Consider the following 9,009-nt stretch of genomic DNA (forward strand, 5'->3'; position numbering starts at 1 on the left):
GAAGAGGGTCAAGGAGAGGAATACGATAGACCCCGAGCATGGATGTTGGCACTAACGAGGTTGAGGGAACTCCTTGGTCGAAAGAGGGATACGAGAGGTCTCACAGCCGGTCTACGCTCCAAACAGGGGCAGGTTGAACGCTACGGAATTATACGCTGTCCTGCACGTGGTCTTTGCAGAAACAGAGATAATGGTGCAACTACACAAGAAGTACTACTTGAGTATTGCCTGAGCTTCGAATGGAGAAAGAAGTCTTCAAGAAGTTTTCTTGAGCTAGGTAAAAGGGGGCATCGTCAGATAAATGGATTTTAATGTAATTGGCCTGACAATTAAATTCTAAAAAATTAATGGTGCTAAAACAAGAAATAAGTCAGCTTGCTCTTAAATGTCTAATTGAATTATTTTATCGAGAAATTGTTAGAGTAATGTTTTGAAAGTAGTTCAGGATAGGTATGAGCAAAAAACATCTTTGCCTTAAAAATGAATTCTCTTTTCAGATTGATTTGCAAATTGAATTGACTATCAAGCTACACTCACTCGAACAAAACAGGAGAGATTTCGAACGGTTGTTCACTAGCACAACTAGAAGAGGTTATTTCTTGAGTTTAACTGGGAAGGTATTTCTTGAGTTGAACTGGAAAGATAATTGTTGTAATTAACTGGGAAGAAATTTCTTGATTTGGTTTGGGAAAAGTATTTCTTGAGTTTCTTGATACGTGAGATCACTTGAGAAGAAGCAACGCTGACGGATCGTTTCTGGAAGTCTATGCCAAGAGCGCTCAAAAGACATGCCCTCGATGAGCTATACAAGCGCTTGAAGGACCTCGATTACACACAACTGGACGAAAGGCTGGCGTTAATGTTGAATGTCACGCTGTAACTGGAAGCAGAAGGCGAATGCAGGGAGTCAGCAACTGAAGCCTTGTTGATGGTGGGCTACACTTCAGAGGGAAAATCATATCAAGAGCAGACCAGATGGCTATCCTGGAATGTGGATAGAGGCCTGAGAGGACATGACCTTGCGAGAAACCGTGGCTTGAGCAACAACACGGAATATGGCGCGGGAGAGTTTCCCCTTCCCACCAGACTGCCAACAGGAGCAGGGACTCAATCCCCAAGCAAACCACCATCGATGTTGCGGTCGCAACAAACGAAAGAGTCATAACCAGATCTCAGCAGCGTGAAGAGAAAGTTGGAAAGGGCCAAAAGGGAACGGGACGAGGCCAACCTGGAAAGGGACCAAGCGGTTCTTGACAGGGATCACGCCAAGCTCGATCACGACCAGGCAATAATTGAGCGAAACAAGGCGATTCTTGACTGGGATCTGCTGATGGCAGAGCGGGAGCAAGAACAGAGACTACAAGAAATGTAGCAAATTTTAATCAAATAAAATCAGAAATAGTACGGCTACAAAGGAGGCAGCAAGCGGTCGCGATTGGTAAGAAGAAAAGGAGGACTACGACTGAACCGGCTGTCGCAAGATCGAGACCGGAGTCGCGGATGAGGGTAGACTAAGCTCATCAGGCAAGCTGTCGATTCAACTTGGGTCGTGTGGCCAAAAAACACATGAATGAGGGCCTGGAAGCATGGACAACTCCCGAGCCAGTTCCTTCCCTGCGCAATCTAGAGACAAATCCAGTTGAGCCTTTGATGGAAATCTCACTGCCGGGATTGACGTCCAGTTCAACCAGTGGTTGTCGAACCACGACGGGCACGTCGCGCCTCAGGGAGTTGCAGAGAGGTTGCAGTCTGGGCTCGCGTGAACTCAGCACAAGAGGAGCGACCTCCCACCTGGAGAGATCATCCAGTGAGGAGTGTATTAATCGCAAGTTCCAAAAAGAACACAGACGGTGACTATCACAGGCATTACCGGATGGATTGCACAGCGGCGCAACGCGCGAACAGGGATACCTTCCACGACACTTTTTGTGCTGAATATTTTACGCAGCCCAGGATACTCGAGGGTGCAGTCCACTTGATTATAGGGGACAGCCTGGTACGAGTGTTGACGCGAATCCAGGCGCATTGGCAGGTGGGAACCTTTAGTTTTTCTGGTGCTGCAACACCCCAGATATTGGCGTCGCTAGAGATGCTGGAGATGTCGAACATGTACACAGTCAGACTGATGCTGGGAACCAATGACGTGTCCAGAGGCGATCAGAGGTAATTAATGAGGCTGCAGGAGAAGATGAGTTAAATTCTTGAGGAATTCAGGTTCTATCTAGATCCAGCCACACTGATTGTTTGCACCGTCCCTTACAACATGATGGCTGACCAGAATGCGATGGAGATGAACGACAGGATGCACAACCTCAACGAAATCATCAGGCAAATCCAGCAGAGAAGCGTACTCCCGGTAAGACTACTCGACGTGGCAAGCATGATGGAACCTTCCCTTCCGCATGATGCGTCTTCGGATGGCATCCCCTTTGACAGGCTCAGGTTCATGGAGTGGCTAAAGGGTGTCTTCCAAAGGCACTTAAACTTTCTGGAGTCAGACATGCTGGAGACGGGCCAGTTCACCTTTGGTCCACCCCCGATACCTTCCTTCTTCGCTGCTAGGCCCTTGTCCGATCTTTTTGGGAGGTAGAACCGACTCGAGAGAAAGCTCAAGGAGCAACAGGAGTAGGCAACTAGGAGCCACACCAATGGAAGGAGACGAGGCGGAATTGTCCACACCCCAGAGCTCGTTAGTGTCCTCGGTGGTGGTGGTGGTAGACAACAAGAAGACAGAGAGACCGGGAGAGGCGAGCAAAGTCCGATATCTAGAGAGAGTAAATGATCTAGACTTGGAAGATCTGGCATGTAGACAAGAGTTGGCGGAGGTTCTGGGACTTAAGAATGTGTCGCTTGAAGACTTGAGCAGACATCTCTTTGTGGATTGGCTAAAGGCCCACGAGGCGCACTTCTCGAGAGCCAAGACACTAGAAACCGCAGACTTAATGGGACTACCGCCAAAATCGATAACGGGCCCAGTCATCTACAGGCCCCTCAAGCAGCTGAGGAGTCCAGGTCCAATCGTGGAACCTCTCAAGCATCGAACGAGCATAGCTAGGATCAGAGTAGCGATTCCTGAACAGCTGAGGATAGTCGAAAAGCTTCTTGAGCCAAAGAGCATGGGGATCGCGGACACCGGATACATGGGTCAAAAGCTCGCCGAAGACCCAAGGTATGGTAGATCCTGTGGGACTTCAGAGCTAGCCGAAGCCTTGGCCGTTTACGATCGACCAAACCCTGGAGCAGCGAGAGCAATCATCGTGGCAGAATCGAACTTCGAGGGGACGTCGCCGAAGATATTTTGACCAGAAACCCTAATGTATCTGCTGCCTGGAGCGGAATTGAACCAAATGTTGACCCTGGTGTTGGCTATAAAATTGGAGACGCCGTGTGAGCCAGAGCTGTTGCTATTCGCGGGGATGAATGACACATGCATGCGGCAGGACTTTTAAAGCACTTGACAGGAGCGGAACCAATCCCCAAGAAGATCTGGGAAGCAATTCAGACGCTGTTTGCAGCAATGAACGAGGTGCAGGAGCTTTTAGCTTCTCGATTCGGGCAAAAGACGAAAGTGGTGTCGATGTCATCGCCAGGCTACGCGAACATGCCACCTGCATTACAGTTCGTGCATGCAATTTTGATCCTGATAGCAGAGGGCAATGCGTGGCGGCTGCTTATGGCCGCTCCGAACTTTAAGTCTGAACTGACACAGGCATTGGTTGATGTATCTCGTGCTATGAGCGGATTTTATGAGTTGGCAGACATCTTGATTGTGCAGGATGAGGCTCTCTGCTTGAGGTGTCAAATCTTGCACGACAGCCTAAGTTTAATCCGGAGATAGGGGAAGATCACCCAGCAATAACCTATCTAACAGCCAGCCTGTGCTTCCGGAGTATGGATCTGACGATCACGAGCTCGACCAGTAGTGCGAGAGGGTCGAATAATGAAAGAAAGATAGTGGCCCAAGCCGAGAAACAACTAGAGTCGAAAGGATATCACTTGACACAAGAGAGAAGATGTGGCCGTTTCTGACACCGAGACTCGAGAATGCGACAGACAAGACGAGGTAGAGTGCTCCAACCCTCATCAAACAACTATGGGGTTTTCTTGAGGAGCAGCTAGATGTTGCAGAAGGTAGGGATATGACGGTGGGAAGTTTTGTCACAGCAGCTGATGAAGTGACCATTAAAGGTTTCTGGAGGAAGAATGCGAAGGGCTAGCTGAAGACCAGTAAGGACCCCGAGATCTCGAGATTCTTGAGCCCACGGTGGGGAAAGAATTATCTGAAAGCCAACGTTAGGAAAAACCCACCTAGGAAAAGAAGTATCGTTCGTACAGGAGCTCTCGAATATGCTCATCAACCTCCTGTTGGCCTTATATCTGGTATACCCCATGTACCTGTTCATTATGGGGTCAGCGTACATGTTCAGTAGGTGCGTGAGAACGCTCCGGATTGATGGGTATTTGACGCTGGTACTCTTGACGCATGGGGAACTGACGGCGTTTCATCGGTTGATGACGTATGGGGAACCCCTATCAGTTAGCAAGGCTCACCCGAGTATGGAGACCCATTCGTACAAGTGTGCTGCCGGACTGAAGACATTGCTTGTGGAGTATTTGCTGATGCAAAATCGATACTTGACGGGCGAGGAAAAAAACACCAAGACGAGAGAGAGAGATGAGAGAGGCGAATGGGCGCATACCCCTTCTGACTGACTTGTGTTTGGCCATGAGATCTGACCCAGTGAGGATGATTAGAGGCTTGGGGGAAGTGGTGACCTGTGTCTACGGGTCAGCAGTGACGCATGCAGTCGCGGATCCACTCGTGGTGTCTTATTGGCACTCGGTGGTGCACGTGAGCCTGGTCAGCATTTCAGATGGGACGGCAATTGAGAGCGCAGAAGACTTGTTGAGAGCGCAGATGAGTGAGACGGTGCTTTTGGAAAAATCAAGGATCCGGAGCTAGCGGTGTGCAACTTCAGGGACAACTGCAGTGCAGACTGGGAGGAAAACGTGAAGGTCCCATCGAGGTCTATCCCAAGTTTTGGAACTTGAGTCCAGTGGCGAGGGACAAGAGGGAAGTCTTAAGGATCCAGGCGTGGACGAGGAGTTTCGAATTCACGAAAAAGGAATTGGAAACGATAGTAGAGCGGGATATCCTACCCGCTGCCGTCGCGACGGTGGAAAGAATGACCCGGGGTATGAACAGCCCCCTGGTAGTCCCTTCCCTACTCGCGAGAGCCACGGTAGAAAGACAGCAAAGAGACTTCACGGATGGCTGGGATCTTTTGTTCATTGGATACTCGGCAGCGGTGTAACTCCACACGTGTGAAATCAAGATAAATTCATGGACTACACAAGCGAAGAAGATGCGAGGCTCGATAACCCCTAAGTTTGAGGTCCGAGATGTCTTGTGAACACTTGAGGAAGCTGAACTTGAGACCAAGTGTCAATATATGACGATGGAAGGATGATCGTGGAGGAGTGTCTCATGGCTCTGAAGAACGATATGAAGTTTTCCACCACAAGAAAGTACAGGAGCGCCTTATGGGCTGGATGACTTGGAGTTTAGGCAAAAGGGGAAAAAGCTGGATGCGTCAGGACCCCTGTATGTATCCCTCACCGAGTATAAAAAGACGGGTCCGAAAAAACCCTCACTTTTGACAGTGGGCAACCCTGGAGATAAGAGAAGCCGAGAAGCAAGGAGGTGCTAGAAAGAGAGCAAGCAGATACAGGACAGGGGAAAATCATGGATGAAACCATCAGTGAAGCAAGAGAAGAGATGGAGGTGCGAAACACACCTGATCAGGGCGCAGTGGAAAAGGACATTACCACGCAGGAATTACTGCAAGATTTGAGTGGAGACGACTCCCCACCCCTGGGATCTCTCCCCAAAGATCTGGAGCTGCCTTCGATGAGTGAAACCTTCAACATGGGAATACTACTCTTGAGTGCTGAAGAAAGCAAGAAGAAATTTTTTGAGGGCAATGGATGCGAGAAGCGAGTCTTTCGGTGGATGCGGTTTCAGTGAAGACTCTAAAAGAGACGGTTCCCATGATTCTAGCGCGATTGAAAACAGCGGCCTACAAGAGCAGCTCAGCACCCAGGAAGTTGGCCGAGGTGCTGCGGGAAAATGAAGCCTCGACGGGAATGGAGGAAGTTTACAAACCCCAAAAGGCAAACCCGAAAACGGGTTTGACTAGTGGACAAACGTGGGAAGAAAGACAAACATCCGCAAGAAGTGGCTTTCGACGCAACACCAGGCCATTGGGAAGCATCTGACGTGCAATCCTCTCAAAAGAAACGCAACGAGAAACACCGCTCGACCTTGGTGGATAACTCTGGAGACAACGAAAGAACTGAAGAGTTGCCTAAAGAAGCTTGCTCGCGGGGTGTCCCGCAAGGGGCGGCATTGTGCTACCCAGCAGAAGGCCGAAGTTAATAAGCTAGAAATGCGAAACCAGCTGGGGTGGTCTTGGGAGAACCTGCTGATAGAGTACTTTGAAGATACGATGAGAGCACATTCGTCGACATTGCCATTGATGGCGAATCCTTTTGTCAGAACGGCAGGACAGTTGATGTTCACATGGAGTTTTGCGGGAGTGGCGTTAGAGGCGTTGACCTCGCACGGCAAACTTTAACTGGGTGACAAATGTCTGCTGGTGTACCAATTGCTGGTGCAACATATTGCTCTAGACAACTCGGGAAAGAGCCTAGCGAGGAGAAAAGATGCCACTTGTTTCCTGAGGGGGATAATATCCGTGATAACCGACACTACTGTTCAAACGTGCCATCAAAAAGCGATGGGAAATAAAACTATTGAAAGAAGAGTCTCAACTGTTATCCTGAACTGAACGTATACCAGAGTACTGGAATCAAAAACGAAGAGAGTTCGAGGCAGTCCCTAGAGAGCTATGGGAAACTTGATGAAATACGAAGTTTCTACAACAAGAAATTCGATGAGGGACATGACGTGCATCGTAATTTGGCCCGAGCAGAAGACTATTCGAAGCCCACAAAATGGGGAGAGTATCAATATGTGTCTGCAGTGATGGAAATAGCTTGTAACCCTCTCTTGGATTCGGAGGCCGGAAACACCCACATGAAATTTGAGGTGGCTGAACTGTTAAAACTCTCGACGGAGAAAATCATTGAGATTGGCCCGACCGAAAGGGAAAGGCCAGGACTAGGTCTGTTACTTGAGAAGATGCCAGAGTTGATCAGCGTGCCGCGCTCGAACAAGAGGGTGGAACTATAGATGGGAAATGGAAACTACATACGAATTTGGAGACGGTTTGGAAGTTGCTGAGACCCTCTTGCTGCCCACATTTGGTTGAAGAAGACACGGAGCGTGCGAGACTGTCACCAGCGAAGGATGAGGACTTGCGGAATCTGAACGTGGTGCACAAACTGATCCTAACTCATCGAAAAGAATCGGAGGAAACAACGAGCAAGCTGGACAATTTAGTGAAGAAGATGGTACCGGGTAGTTGTCTGGACCTAGTGTGTGGAGGTCCATTGGAGCATTCTTGTGACGGACGATCCTGCGTCAGAATACAATCTTTTCAGAAGGAGAAACTAGCCACGTGGTTTGGCGACATCAAGGAGAAAGAAAAAAGTGAGATGCAGGTAGTGGCTGAAAGCTATGCGAGCACCACTGTGAACATAGCGACCGCATTGGGATTCTTCTCGAGGATGTTCAGCTTGAAATCACTGGAGATGCTAGAATCCGAACACCAATTGGTGACGGCATTCAGCGTGGAGTCATGGCTTGGAGTGTTACAAATGGCTCAGCAACACATCAGAGGATAGAAGATTGGTCTTGAGGAGGAGATGGGGTTTCCTGTGAGTGAAGCCTACAGTTTTTCAATAAATGCGAAATCTCTGGTGGGATCGGTAATGGCCAATCTGTGTGGAAGCCAGTACCCGTTACACATGGCGATAGTGGAGGCGTCCAGTCAGAGGGTAATAATTGACAAAAGCTTCTCGATACCCAAACGTGTACGCCTGGCTCGAATGTGGCATCACTCACATAGAATGTCGAACAAGATCCTGGGAGCTGTACCAGAGGATCAAAGAGAGAACCTGAGTGAGATCTGGGGGAGGAACTCTTGACCTAAGAAAGCGAAAACACGAGTGATTTTGTGAGACAAAACACGATCGGGAAAGCGATGAATAGTGCCCCAACCTTGGAAAAGAATTACCTGATACATGAGAAAATGATGGAGTTTGAACCTCTGTTGGAAGCTTCGGGAGGACGCAACCTCCGGAGTATCAACCTGAAACATGGGGAATGCCCATGCCACTGCCCGGCACAGACAGTGTGGTATCCGGAGCATTCAAACCTCTGCATGATATGGGACGTGGAAGAAATTTGGTCAGTCGAGTTACCCGACCATTACAGAAGGTCACCCTTTCTGTGGTGAGCTCGATGCCGGCGTTGCGTTGGATCGAGGAAAACGTGAAGAAATATCGAGAGTCGATGGCATGAACAGCTGAATCAATACATGCCATTGATTACAACTGGGGACTTGGGTTGTTTGAGACTGCGTGCAAAGTATTCTCTATACCTATGGAGGTGAGGCACGTGTGGAGTCGCCTAAGGTTCTTCTCATGGTTTTGAACGACATTGACGTCCTGGTTGTACACGGTGACGAAGGATCACATGAAGAAGCATCAGAAAGTGTATCGACAATTCCTGGCCGAGATAGGGCTGGAAGCTTTCGAGATACCCTTGCTAACCCATCGCAATGCAAAAAATACGGGTTGGAAAAGAGTTGGTAGAGTGTCTCCAGATAACACCAAACGAGGGAATCGATATTGGATAAGGACTTGGCGAAGAAAGTGAGCCTGAGTTTGCACAAGTCCTTTTGCTTGAATAGGGAATCTAAAGTGAAGGGTCTGGCGAATCAGGTGAAAAATCTACATGAGCAAAGGGAGTGGATGCGGGCCTACGAACAGCTAAAGGCATGGGAAAAGATCGTAATCAGTTTCGATGACGAAGAAGAACTG

This window comes from Symsagittifera roscoffensis, chromosome 1 (assembly GCF_963678635.1).
Source record: "Symsagittifera roscoffensis chromosome 1, txSymRosc1.1, whole genome shotgun sequence".
Lineage (NCBI taxonomy): Eukaryota > Metazoa > Xenacoelomorpha > Acoela > Convolutidae > Symsagittifera > Symsagittifera roscoffensis.